The 14,758-nt window shown below is 41.3% G+C and overlaps 1 protein-coding gene across 15 annotated transcripts in view; it reads left to right on the forward strand.

The window, feature by feature from the left end:
* Nucleotides 1-68: 68 nt before the first annotated feature.
* The window catches only part of ankrd12 (ankyrin repeat domain 12), a 216,856-nt gene continuing 202,166 nt past the window's right edge, over nucleotides 69-14,758 (forward strand). For 2 of the 15 annotated variants that reach the window (XM_078541028.1, XM_078541034.1), the window contains exon 1: nucleotides 69-189. The gene's annotated coding sequence lies outside the window, so the exon portion shown is untranslated. Of the gene's footprint in view, nucleotides 423-900; nucleotides 1,209-14,758 lie in introns of those variants that run through there. The other 13 variants (XM_078541038.1, XM_078541041.1, XM_078541039.1 and 10 more) reach the window with 11 other exon arrangements.

Here is a 14,758-nt window from a genome sequence, read left to right on the forward strand (position 1 = left end):
AAAGAGTAGATTCCTTTTAAATTGTCGATCGTTAAAAGGGCCGGGCTGACGTCCGGAAACGGACCAATCAGCGGACCCGTAACAAAAGCCTTCGGCTGGTGAGTCACGTGTGGGGGCTCTGTCCAATCAGAAGGAACGTTGGGCCCGCGGAAAGTCAAAGGCTGTCCCGGAGATGGAATCTTATCAAAGGTCTCGCCGTTTATAATTTCTCGCTTTGCGATATTAATCTATGTATGTATTTTTTTTTTAAAAAGCAAACACTTTATAGTTAATATCGTGCTTTTCCCGGTGGGTGTTCAAAGCGTGTATTTTGTTTTTCCTCTCCCCCACACCACCCCCCCCCCCCCCCCCCACCTTCCTCCCCTCCTCCCTCTCCGGTCCAGCAATTTTCAACGCGTTTCTCCCCACGTCCCTTCGATAAGGTAAAAAAAAGGCCGACCAGTGAAGTAATGTTTCAGTGGAAAAGAACGAAGCGATGGCCCGCGGTAACCATCGGTTATAATGTGTTGTGACTGAAGCAGGAGCTTGTCCTGCTCTTTTGATCAAAGCGTCTATGTCCTTTTGAATGGTTTGGAAAGCAACCCTTTTCACATTGTTTAAATTGTTACCGACAATCCCCTTTTATTTTAATTTTTTTTTGTTATTTTACTTTACTATGTCCCCGTTCCTCCCTCCCTCCTGATTCTGGAGTAAATATTTGCACAACTGTATAATGTGGACTGCGGTGGACTGCGGGAGAGAGGGAGACCCTTTTTAATGTGTTGTTAATGTATGTTTGTGAGGGGTTTTTTTTAATGTTAAAATGTGGTCGAAGAGATTTTCAAGGTTCGTGTTGGAGGAATGCGTTGTTCTATCACTTTAATTTGAAAAGACAGTAGTTTATCTTTAAAAATGCTGCAGCTTTCTGAGGCACGGCGGTGGTGACGCGTCTTGCACTGAACTAAAATGGCTTTATGCTTATAGTCGCTTGTTGGTAAGTGAAGCAGCATTTGTATGTGGGTTGTCTGAATCCGCTTGGCAAATAATACCAGTAATCGCATAATGACATGATGTTGCTGTAACGAAAGGAAGCTGAGGCTGGTCAACCATTTCATTAAGTGTTGGATGATCGAGGCACAGGTTGGTTGAGGAGCATTATGGAGAGGAGAAAAGAGAAAGTGATTCAAATCAAATCTGTTGATAATTAGATGGAAGTTTTTTTTAATAATGTGAGTGACTCATCTAAACACGTTTTGGATAGATATAAGGTCTGATGAAGTAGATTTAATTCAATTCCTTGGATTTAATTACGATGTAACAGTCTGGTAGTACGAATTACAATTCTCTCGGGAATGCAGACATTTTAAATCTTCGTAAATCGTGACTTTTGTGCGTGTGTGTCTGCGAAATCAGATTTGGATCACTAAGAGAATGAAGACCAGTTTAGTAAACAGGAAATGGTTTTGTGTTGCTTTTAAAAGCTTTATTTATAGCAGCATAAAAGTGTTATGCGCAAAAATTGCACTATTTCAGTAAGACTGAAATGAGCTCTTGCAACTGACGTATTGTGGCTCAAAATTAGGGCTTCAAAACACCACACACTGCAGGCTCTGACTGCCCCAATGGCATAAATTTATCCGCCCCCCCAAAAAAATACGCAAGGCACAGGGAAGAAAGCAGGTTGCTGTGATTTATGTACTAGTTCATTATATAGCATTTTGGTGTCGGATATTGTTTCTTCTGGGAGGCCTTTTTCATTTCTGCTTTTTAGAATAAAGAAAATCTTATTTTTATTGTGAGTTGATATTTCAGCTTTTTTTTTCGCTCTTTTGCAGTTTGTTGGGAATAGTATATTATGTGCCTGATTTGAGCCCAAGCCAAATATCACTTTCCTGTGGCTTAGAATTTGAGTCACATTTCGTCTACAAGTCAAAAGACGTTGATATAAGTAGGCAAATGTGTTAGGTGTGCGAAGGCTGCGTTCTTCGCCTGTCCTATCACACCCCTGAAGTGTATGAGCAGGGTGGCATTGAGGCTGGGCTAGTGAGAAGTAGATATTTTCTGTTCTGTTTTTTCTAACATACTACACCTAGGTGAACCCACGAGGTTCAGCTTCTGCTGCAATAACCTAACTTTACTTCTTTGCCTGCGCCATCAATGCCAAAGGTGCTGCTATACCTTGCAACTAACTGCTTGATGGATAATTAAATCAGAGACGAGTCAACACTTTCTTCAGCTAAATATTAGTAAAATTAAACATTGAATTGTGGTAAAACCTGACCCTGTACTTGTAGATAATGTCACCAAAGGGTAGCATTGAAATGAAAAAAAAATCATCTTATGTAACTGAAGCTAAAATAATGACTGAGCATGGGAGTAGAAAACATTGGAAGAGCTTGATTGACTGCTCTGGGTCAGGTATCAAAGAAAATGAATGTCAGATTGAAGGAGTGCTAACGTAAAGGCTGAATCATTAGATTGAGTTTAAAGAAATTTCAACTAATGCATGATGTTGGGAAATCCTGATCTTTCATCTTCGGCTCTCACCACCATCTGTGTGCCTCTACTTTCAACTCCATTAGTCCTATCAGGTTAAATCTAGATTTAGATCCTCCACCGTCCTTTTTCAGTTGAACTTTGCATCCTGTGTTGACCAATTTCAAGGCCCAGAATCATAGAAATTAAAGACCAAAGGGAGGCCTTTCAGCCTTTTGACCATGCTGGTGCTGACTTTTCAACTGGAGTTATCTACTTTCCATTCCGTATCCTTGTTTTTTTCACCTGCTGCATTATCTGTCTGTGGCCCCACCTCTTCCACATTGCAAACCCGTGAGCCATAGTTTCCTCATCACAAGAATTGATTCCTTCAACACTTTTTATAGACAGCCATCTCCATTCCATCCTCCATTGACTCCACTTCTTTGTGGATCACTATAGAAATGTATAGTTTTGATTGACGTTCTCCAACCCCCCACAGAATCATCCCTTCAATTCTTTGGAGGTTTGGAAGCCACTTATTTATAAGAATACAATGAGGCCCAGTAAGTTTATCCCCTTTGGCTTTTTAATTCACTTATGCTATAGGTATTGTTCCATTACATTGCCTACGTGGCTGTTGTTTACATTTGAACCTACAGGGTCATTGTCAGTGGTCATATTTACTAATAAAACACCAAACTTGATCCTGTCCTCAGCTGATGTTTAGATGCATACTTTTGAACAGGATTACAAGAAAATTGTCTTTTTATATTAAATGCATATATATTTTGCAAAGTTATTGCACAGTTTCTGCAATAAGTGCCAAAAATAGATTGGGACCTTTGGTTTTCTTTGGGTGCTAAGCAATGTACATTTAAAGTTGAAGGAAAATTGTTATGTTCAAATAGTGAGATTGAATTCAGAGTTCAGCTGTGAAATAAATGTTTCTATATGCTAATGTAAGTGTATGTATGGTTTTGATTTCTTCAATAGCTTTATTTCATGATGCTGACACAGCCCTTCTGTATTTGTCTTCGCAACAATAATAAGTGCCTTCAAAAATAATTCATTGGAATTTTACACATTTCTAGGTGATGAGAAAGATGTCTACTGTTTGGATTATAAACTGTGAGCAAAGCCAGTGTGGATTATCAATGCTGAACCTAGGAAGAATATGATTTTGATTTTTCTATTTCTGGACCATATTTTGCTTCATCAAGAAGGCGGGTAATAATTCAGAGCATTGGAACATCAAAGGAGTTCCAATGCAGGATAGCGAAGGATCTGTTGCCAGGGAATAGTTCTTTCTTCCCATTTCCATTATCTCTTAGCCCAACTTCAAGCTAACAGCCTTACCGCACAAATTGGAATTTTCCTTTTAGCACATTTTACAGACTTTGAGTAAGATTACCAGTTTGTGCTGAATTATTCGTATTTATTTTGTCGACCCATAGCCACTAACTACTGGATAGAAACTAAATTAATTTAATGTTCGACCCTTTCACTGATGAGGAAGATTACCTAATTTACTTTCATTCCGTCAGGCCAGCTGGACCTGAAGTCAAGTCCCAGAATGGAGACTGTTTTAGTTAACAAGCCATCCATTTCCTCTCTTCCTGCGTTCCTTGCAGACATTTTAATTATTTTTATAAGATAATGTAATTGTATGACATAGTGTTGTTATTTTGAAGTGCACTTTAAACATATGCTAGTGTTTAAATAATTCAGGAAGGCAACACATGCTGTAGTGATTGTTTTTGTAAATTACAGAAAAAAAGGAGAATAAATTCCTCCGTGCAAGTTAAGGGAAAAAGAAACCTGAGATGGAAAGGTACTGAAAAGGGTTGTGAGGATAACCTACAAGAAAATTGCGTGCTTTGGGAGTTAAAATAAATGGACTGGTAACTTGGGAAATTATTAGGAAACCCAAAATTAATTATATTGATATTTTAATGCTACAATTATATTCTACTACTCAGCCAGTTTATCTTTTCAACTCTGACAAGGCTACCATTTTGTAAATAGACAGGATGAGTAGACTGTGAATGCGCTTTCCCACTTGCCCACAGTCTGAACCAGTTTCTCAGGCAGCATGGTGTAACTGATGGGCTTAGTTTAGCTTAGTCATGTCTGTCAATCCAGTCAATCCAGTCATTATACAAGGTAGGTTGAAACCGGTTGGACAGGAGAATGATTTATTCCCTTTCTGCCTAAGAAATATAATAAGGCTATATTTACTTTCAAAGAAACTGCTTTTTGCATTTATAAATATCATAGAAGCACATGCCCCACTGTCAAATTTGGATTTGAATAGGTGTCCTCTTTTAAAAGATCTTCGCTCATGTCCTTAACTCCACAAGTTTCTGGTCATATCCTATTTTAATAACACACCTGGATTTTCAACTAAAGCAAAGCTCTTCAGACATGGCTTAAGAAATGAATATCAGAGTGGAATCTTTTGATGGCATGCTAATAACACTTGTTTTTTCCCATTTTCTTTCAAACCTTAACTCTTTGTTCTGAATACCAGTGTTCAAATATGGTTATACGGTCGGTTGCGTTGATGTCACCGGAATGAGAAGCAAAAATCGAGCTGATTTCTGCTGTTGTCACCCATTTACATGGGTGTACTTGCTTTCCAGAAAGGCCTCTGGACAGCAATCAGGCCAAGATTTTTTTTTCCTCCTCTCTAGCTTTGGATCCTGAAGCTAATATCATTGCCATTGCCACTGCCACCATCGCCCTGCTGAAACCTGCTTTCTCTGCAGCTTTTAGAATTCTTCTGGAATTTGTTAACAGTAAACCATGATAAGCACCGTATTAGGAAAGGGCTCTAGTTCTGCATGTTTTCTTTGTTATATTTTTTAATCCGTGTTATTTCCTCCCACTCCCCCACAATTCTACCAGATGAGAGAATTACACTGCTAGTTATTAGCATGTGACCACAAAATTTAAGGGGCAGTATTTTTTTTTCAGTGTAAGATGTCTAATTGTTTCCTTCCTGCTGCATTTTTTAAAATTGAGAACAAAGCATGAATAGGCGAGGCATGTATTGCAGAACATCGTCAAGATGGATACGATTTAAGGAGAAGGTGGTGTAATTTGGTTTTTAAGGAGGCAGAAGGATTGCATGCACATGTGCTTTGAAACCAGTGCTCGTTCTTCTGTACCAAACCATTGGTCATGACAAAGCAGACTTTGGTTCCAAATTTGCCAGAATCTGGAACTGACTGGCTGCTCAGTTGTCCACTGGAGAGATTGTGTAATGTGATAGTTTTGAATTTTGTCTACCATGTACTCCAAGTAACTGGTGTCAACCAACTTTAAGCTGAAATTGTGATTAACAATAGAATCATAAAACTTGTGCACCATGTATTCCAAATAAGTGGTGTCAACCAACTTTAAATTGAAATTGTGATTAACAATAGAATCCTAAAACTATGTTGATGAGCTACCTTGTGAACAAAGTGTCAGGTTTTCTTTGTCATTGGGACTTGATAGTATTCTGCTGAAGGCGATGACATTAACTTTTTGATAGCAGAAATTGTTTTGCGATCCTTGAAACCATGCTGTGGGACTTGAATGTATATTTGCTGCTTTAATATTTCTTGTGAGGTCCTTGGTTCTTTTACTTAAGATTGTGTGGAGGTTTAATACAGGAAAAGGAGTCGGAGATATGGGGACAACTTATTGGGGAAACCTGAAGGTTGGAAGAAATATAGTTGTTCTAAAATAATTTTAATTTGGAGGCCAGGATTATCAATGGCATGATGAGCTTTTAATCAACATTGTTTGCAGTTGTAGGAAGATAAATTTCTCCAGACACAAGCAAATTCAACTTTCAGTGCAAGCTGTGAAGAAATCAGACATTTTATGTAAGTTGCCCCATGTAATGTCATGAATATCTGTTTCAGTGACATCATGAATGAATTTATGGATTATCCAGTCATGTTACTGAAGTAGAATTTCATGATATTTTATCAATATGATTTTTAGAAAAATGAGGATGCCTCTAATTTTTTTTGATTGTTTCCTCTCCTCCCCACTGGTAGCCCTTGGACACTGTTCATGTAAGATGCGTCACGACATGTACCAGTATTAGCAGAATGTTTGTTCAGGGAATGGGGTTTGAATGAATGCACCAAAACAAAACAAGGGACCCTTAAACCCTATTTTGTTTTATTTTAAAATAACAAGATTGTTGAAAGGTCAAACATAAGTGAGGGCTTCAAATGAAACAAACTGAATTCCAGACCTCCAATTGTCTATATTCTCAAACTAGTCCACAACACAAGAATTAGGCACTGGAGTAGGCCATTCAGCCACTCGAGCCTTTCTGCCATGTCATAAGATCATGGCTGATCTGATTGTGGCCTCAACTCCATTTACCTTGACTCCGTTGTCGATTAAAAATCTACATAACTCAGCGTTGAATGTTTTAATGACCCAGCCGCTATTGCTCTCTGGGGAAGAGAATTCCACAGACATATGACCCTCTGAGAGAGAAAAAAAAATCTCATCACAATCTTAATCTGTTCTAGTCTCTTCCCATAAGGGCAACATCTTCCCAGCATCCACCCTGTCAAGCTCCCTCAGGATCTTATGTTTTAAATTACTTCTCATTCTTCTAAACTGCAATGGGTAAAGGCCCAACCTGCTTGATCTTTCCTCATAAGCTAACTCCTTTATTCCAGGAATCAGCACCTTTCAAGACTTCACGATACCGAAGCAGTCCATGTCCATGCAGCAAGACCTGGACAATATCCAGGCTTGGGCTGACAAGTGGCAAGTAACATTTGCCACACAAGTGTCAGGCAATGACCACCTTCTAACCTTCGCCCCATGACATTCAATGGCATTATCATCACTGAACCTCCCACTATCAACACCCTGGGGGTTACCATTGACTAGAAACTGAACTGGACTAACCATATAAATACTATGGCTACAAGAGCAGGTCAGAGGCTAGGAATCCTACGGCGAATAACTCTCCTGACTCTCCAAAATCTGTCCACCATCTACAAGGCACAAGTCAGGAGTTTTGTGGAATACTCTCCACCTGCCTGGATGAGTGCAGCTCCCACAACACTCAAGAAGCTTGACACCATCAAGGACAAAGCAACCTGCTTGATTGGCACCCCACAACAACCATTCACCTACTCCACCACTGACACACAGTGGCAGCAGTGTCTATCATCTGCAAGATGCACTGCAGCACCTCACCTAGACCCCTCAGACAGCGTCTTACAAACCCATGACCGCTACCATCTGGAAGGACAAAGGCAGCAGTCACCACCACCTGGAAGTTTCCCTTCAAGCTGCACATTACCCTGACTTGGAAATATATCACTGTCCTTCACTGTCGCTGGGTCAGAATCCTGGAACTTCCTCCCTAACACCACTGTGTGTGTACCTACACCATCAGGATTGCACTGGCTCAAGAAGACAGCTCACCACCACCTTCTTAAGGGCAATTAGGGATAGGCAACAATTGCTGACCTAGCCAGCGATGCCCACATCCCATGAACGAATAAAAAAAAGTTGAGTGAAACTTCGCTGAACTGCTTCCCATGCAATGAAATCTTAAGGAGTCCAAAACTGTACACAGTATTCCAAATGCAGTCTCACGATGACCCTGTACAACTGGAGCAACATTTCCCTATTACTCAATTTCCCCTTGCAATAAATGCCAACATCCCATCTTCCCTCCTAATCACTTCTTGTACTTTCATACAAACTTGTGTTTCATGTACCAGGACACCCAGATCCCTCAGTATCGGAGTTCTGCAATCTCTCTCCATTTTAAATGAGTTGCTATTCTTCCTGCTAAAGTGGACAGGTTCGTACTTTCCCACATTATACTCCATCTGCCAAATTTTTGCCCACTCTTTTAATGTATCTAAATCCCTTTGCAGACTCTTTATGTCCTCTTGACAAATTGCTTTACTACCTATCTTTGTGTCATCAGCAAATTTAGCTACCATAGATCTGGTCCCTTCATCCAAGTCATTGATATAAATTGTAAATAGTTGAGATTTCATCACCACTCCCTGTTGCACTCCACTTGTTACATCTGGCCAACCTGAAAATTGCTCCTTTACCCCTACTCTCTGCTTCCTGTTGGTTAACAAATCTTCTATCCATGCTATTGTGTTACCTGCTATACATGAGCGCTTGTAGAGTAACCTTAAATGTGGCAGTTCACTTTTGAATGCTTCTAGAAAATCTACACCCTGCATTTGCTGGCAGCTTGAACCCTCCCAGCATCTAACTTAGTTTTATATGCCTTTGGAACTTATACTTATGAGTCTGGGTGCTGCTTGACTACAAGGCGCAAGTCAGGAGTGTGATGGAATACTCTCTACTTGTTTGGATTAGTGCAGCTCCAACAACACTAAAGAAGCTTGACGGCATTCAGGACAAAGCAGCCTGCTTGATTGGCACCTCTTCCACAAACATTCACTCCCTTCACTGCCAACAAACAGTGGCAGCAGCATGTACCATCTACAAGATGCACTGCAGGAACTCACCAAGGCTCCTTTAGGCTGCACCTTCCAAACCCACGACTGCTACCTTCTAGAAGGACAAGGGCAGCAGACACATGGGAAGACCACCACCTGGAAATTCCCCTCCAAGCCACTCACCATCCTGACTTGGAAATATATCGCTGTTCTTTCTCTGTCGTTGTGTCAAAATCCTGGAACTCCCTCCCTAACAGCACTGTGGGTGTACCTGCACCTGGATTGCAACGGTTCAAGAAGGCAGCTCACCACCACCTTCTCAGGTGGAATTGGGAATGGGCAATAACTGCTGACCTAGCCAGCGATGCCCATATCCCGTAAATGAATTAATAAAACTATGTATTAGTCCAGTGGTCACCTGATACTTTCCCCACCAGCATTACCAACATCTCTCAAATGAATATTTAAAAAAACTATCGTTAATCACATTGTTGGAAAAGGTTTACAGATCATGATTAGCAAGAATTCCAGGGGCAATGAATGGAGGGCAGCAGCAGCTGCAGACAAATGATATGCAACTTGAATGGATTTCTGGAAGGAATTAAAAGTAGCAGAGCAAAACATACTTCTTTGAGAATTCAAAGTTAGCTCCCTGTATACAAATGAAATGTGTGGTGTAATAGCTTTAAGGATACATTTTGTAAAACACTCTTTTTTTAAAAAAAAAAATTCAACAATCTGAAATGCCTCAAATTTGAGAAAGTGGTTTGTATTACAGGAAAATGGATAATGGCAGCACAAGCAGTGTGTCAGGACTGTAGTATGTGGGATTCAGTGGGCCCTTCCAGAATGATAACATCTGTGGGGAAATGTCTTGTTGAATCACTCCAACTTCGTTGTTAAGCTGGACCGTGAGGCAGAGAGACTCCAATACATAAGGAAGGGGAAGGAATATTTACTCCAGAACACTGTCGCACAACATAGAGGAGTCCAGACATTCAAGCAAAAGCTGAATTCAGGGGTGATATGAGAGTTACTGCTCTTGATAACAGGGCAGTATTATACTGGTAATGGCATCAAGGCCCTCACGTGAAACTGAAGTCAATAGAGACCAGGAGAAAACTCTTGAGCAGTTAGAGTCAGACCTTGCACTAAGGAAGATCGTTGTGTATGTTATACAAGGCAATCATCTAATCCCCAGGACATGGCTGCAGGAATTCCTGCGAGCAATGCCACCCGCCCAACTATCTTCAGCTGCTGTATCAGTGACCTTCCCTCCATCATAAGATTAGAAGTGAAACTCGGCACCAATGATTTGCATGGTTTTTAGCTCCTTTCATAATTCTGAAAAATGAAGCAGTGTGTGTCTGTATACAACAAGTCCTGGGCTGATAAGCGGCAAGTATCATTCGCGCTATGTGTGATAGGTAATGACCATTTCTGAAAGAGAACCTAACTACCTCCCATGACTTTTCAGTGGCATTACATTTGCTGAGACCCACCATCAACATCCAGGGATGGAGCTGTCATCATTGTCCAGAAACTGTACTGGATGGACCATATATATGGCAATGTTATGAGAGCAGGTCAGAGCATTGGTATTCTTTGGAAAATGGTTCATCGCTTGATTCCACAAAGCCTGTCCACCACATACAGGGCACTAACCTGGAGTATGTTTGGATACTGTCCAACTCCCTGATGGGTGCCGCTCCAAAAATACTATCTCGACACTATCCAGGACAGAGCAGTGCACTTGATTGGTACCCTGTTCACTGGCTTCAACTTGCACCCTCTCCACCATTGGCATATCATGTTTGAAGTGTGTTGTATCTGGAGGATCTACTGCAGCACCTTACAAAACCGTGATCTCCACCACTTGAAAGGGCATGGATAGTACGTGCATGAAGCACTGTCACACTCCACCCTGACTTCGACATGTATTGCAACTCTTTCATTGTTGTTGGGTCAAAGTTTATTTTATTCATGGGATGTGGGCATCGTTGGCTAGGCCAGCATTTATTGCCATTCCTAATTGCCTTTGAGAAGGTGGTGGTGAGCTGCCTTCTTGAACCACTGCAGTCCATGTGGTGTAGGTACGCTCACACTGCCATTAAGGAGGGAGTTCCAGGGTATTGACACAGCGACAGTGAAGGAACGGCAATGCATTTCCCAGTCAGGATCTTGTGTGGCTTGAAGGGGAATTTCCAGGTGGTGGAAATTCCCATGTGTCTGTTGCCCTTGTCCTTCTAGATGGTAGCAGCTGTGGATTTGGAAGGTGCTGCCTAAGGAGCCTTGGTGAGTTTCTGTAGCGCTTCTTGTAGATGGTACACATGCTGCAACTGTTCATTGGTGGCGGAGGGAGTGAATGTTTGTGGACGGGGTGCCAATCAAGTTGGGTTTCTTTTGACCGGGATGGTGTCAAGCTTCTCAAGTGTTGTTGGAGCTGCATTTATCTAGGCAAGTATCCCATTACACTCCTGACTTGTACCTTGTAGATGGTGGACAGGCTTTGGGGAGTCAGGAGGTGAGTTATTCCAAACCTCTGGCCTGCTCTTGTAGCCACAGTATTTATGCGGCTGGTCCAGTTCGGGTTGTCCTGGGACTCCCAACTAGCAGCATTGTAGGAGCTATTTCACACACCGACTGTAACCATTGGGAAAGGTGTCCCACACCACCACCTCGAGTACAGCTAGGGATCAATAATAACTGATGGTTCTGTTAAACAAGTATGATGTGCTTGATACCTGAGGTGATGAGGAACACGATTGCGTGTGTTTGTGGGTGTGTACGGGTGTGTGTACAATGGCCGGACTGTTCACACAAGCGCTGTGACGCATGAGGGATTCCACAGGGGCGGGGGTGGGGGTGGGAAGCAGAATAGACATATTGTAGTTATAAAAGATTCAAGCATACAACTGATGGAGGAAATTCTCTGCAGTTGCAATCTAGAATCTAGGAAAATGTATTGCCAAACTGGTGCCTGGAAAGGATAATGCCAAACAACTGGAAAGGGAGGGGGATGAACCAGTTATTATGATCCATTTCAGAGCCAATGACCGGAAAGAACAGGCTGGACATGCTGAGTGTGCTAGGAGCTAAATGAAAATGCCGAACCTAATAGGTGGTAATCTCTGCATTACTATCTTAGCTATGTGCTGATTAGTATGGGGTAAACAGATCAGAAAAATAAATGCACTTCTCTGGAATGCGGCAGATCTATTTCCTGTGCCAGTGGCATCAGTACTGGAACGGGAAGGAGCTATACTGCTGGGATGGGATGCACCTGAACCAGTTTGAAACCAGGATCTTTGTGGAAGGAATTAATCGGCTAGTCAGTGCTCTGAACCAGTAATGGCAGGCGAGGTTCAGGGTGGCAATAACTTGAAAATAAGAAAAGGAAGGGATTGAAGCAAAGGTCAGAGTACAAAAGGTGATCTAGATAATATAAATACTTAGGAACAGAAGGTAATTATAAAATACACAATAATAAAGAAGAATGATGACATATAAGAACATTAAATTGACTTATTAGTCATTTACAGTGCATTAATAACAAAAGTGTGACCAGTTAAAAAGTGAGAAAAACACCATTTCAGCATATGGAAAGAACCATAGAAAAGTTACAGCACAGAAGGACGCTATTCGGCCCATCTTGTCTATGCCAGCCCGAGGACACCCATAGCCCTGCAGTTTACAGCACTTAAGGTGCAGATCCAGGTACTTTTAAAAAGAGTTTAGAGTTTCTGCCTCTACCACCAACTTGGGCAGCGAATTCCAGACACCCAGTACCCTCTGCGTAAAAAATGTTCTTCCTCATGTCCCCGCTACACCTCCTGCTACTTATCTTGAATCTATGTCCCCTGGTTCTAGAATTCTCCACCAAGGGAAACAATTTTATCCTGTTCACTCTATCTATTCCCCTCATAATTTTGTACACCTCAATCAAGTCACCTTTCAGCCTTCTTTGTTCTAAGGAAAATAACCCCAACCTATCCAATCTCTCCCAATTTTCTAACCCTGGCAACATTCTTGTAAACCTCCTCTGCACTCTCTCCAGAGCTATTACATCCTTCCTGTAATGTGGTGACCAGAACTGCACACAATACTCCAGTTATGGCCTCACCAGTGTTTTATACAATTCCAACATTATATCCTTACTTTTATATTCTGTACCTCTGCCAATGAAGGAGAGCATTCCATATGCCTTCTTTACAACCTTGTCTACTTGAACTGCTGCCTTCAGGGACCTGTGTATTTGTATGCCAAGATCTCTCACTTCATCTACCCCTCTTAGTATATTCCCATTTATTTTGTAATCCTTGTAACTGTTTGACCTCCCTAAATGTATGACCTCACACTTCTCTATCTTAAAATCCATCTGCCACTTTACCAACCCATCTATATCGTTTTGGAGATTATGGCTATCCTTTACACTATCCACTACTTGGCCAATCGTGTCATTTGCAAATTTCCCAATCGTGCCCTCTACGTTCACGTCCAAATTGTTAATATATAACACAAAGAGCAAGGGTCCCAACACCGTGCCCTGTGGAACACCACTAGAGACAACTTTCCATTCCCAAGGGCATCCACCGACCATTACCCTTTGTTTCCTGTTACAAAGCCAATCTTTTATCCAGTTTGCCACATTACCCTGAATGTCATGGGCTTTTACTTTCCTGACCAATCTGCCTTGTGGGACCTTGTTAAATGCCTTGCTAAAATCCATGTACACAACATCCACTGCACTACCTTCTTCAACCCTTCTCGTCACTTCCTCAAAGAATTCAGTCAAGTTTGTGAGGCAAGACCTTCCTTTAACAAATCCATGCTGACCATCCCTGACTAGTCCGTGCCTATCCACGTGACAGTTAATCCTATCTCTCAGGATTGATCCTACTAATCTGCTCACCACAGATGTAAGACTAACTGGCCTATAATTGTTTGGCATTTCCTTTGATCCCTTTTTAAACAATGGAACTACGTTTGCATTTCTCCAGTCCTCTGGTACCTCCCCTGTATCTAGTGAATATTGGAAAATCATCCTCAGAGCATCTGCTGTCTCCTCCCTGACTTCCTTCAGCAGCCTCGGAAACAATCCATCTGGGCCTGGTGACTTTATCAACTTTCAAGGATTTCAACCCTTCGAGTACTTCCTCTCTCTTTAACACTATCCTGTCCAATATCTCGCAGTGTTCCTCCTGGACTACTATATCTACAACCTACCTTTCCTTTGTAAACACGGAGACAAAATATTCATTCAAAACCCTTCCCACAGCCTCTGCATCTACACACAAGTTTCCATCTTCATCTCTAATAGGTCCCATTTTTTCCTTAACTAACCTTTTAGCATTAATGTATTGGTAAAACATCTTTGAGTTATCTTTAACTTTACTTACTAATCTTTTTTCATGCCCTCTCTTTGATTTCCTTATTTCCTTTTTTACTTCATCCCTGCACTTCCTATATTCATCTAGGCTGTCTGCAGTGCTTAGTTCCTTGTGCCTATCGTGCGCTTTCTTTTTCTGTTTGATCTTCCCCTGTATTCCTCTAGACCAGGGGGGTCTAGATTTGGCAATACCACAGGATGGGGACAGTTACCTAAATAAGAGTTCTATTCTTATGCGTGTGCATTTCTGTAATAAAAAAAATACAATTAGAAGCAAAAATTCAATTTAAAGGTTATGATGTGGATACTGCAAAGACTTTGCTACAAGCCATGCATGATTGGAAGCTAAATATTCCAAGCTTTAGAATCTTTAGGAAGGGCAGGGAAAGAATGAAGAGGAACAATATTGACCTTTTTTTAAAAAGACTCAACTGCAGGAGTAGAAAGAAAG

Source organism: Cetorhinus maximus, chromosome 4 (assembly GCF_964194155.1).
Source record: "Cetorhinus maximus chromosome 4, sCetMax3.hap1.1, whole genome shotgun sequence".
NCBI classification, from domain to species: domain Eukaryota; kingdom Metazoa; phylum Chordata; class Chondrichthyes; order Lamniformes; family Cetorhinidae; genus Cetorhinus; species Cetorhinus maximus.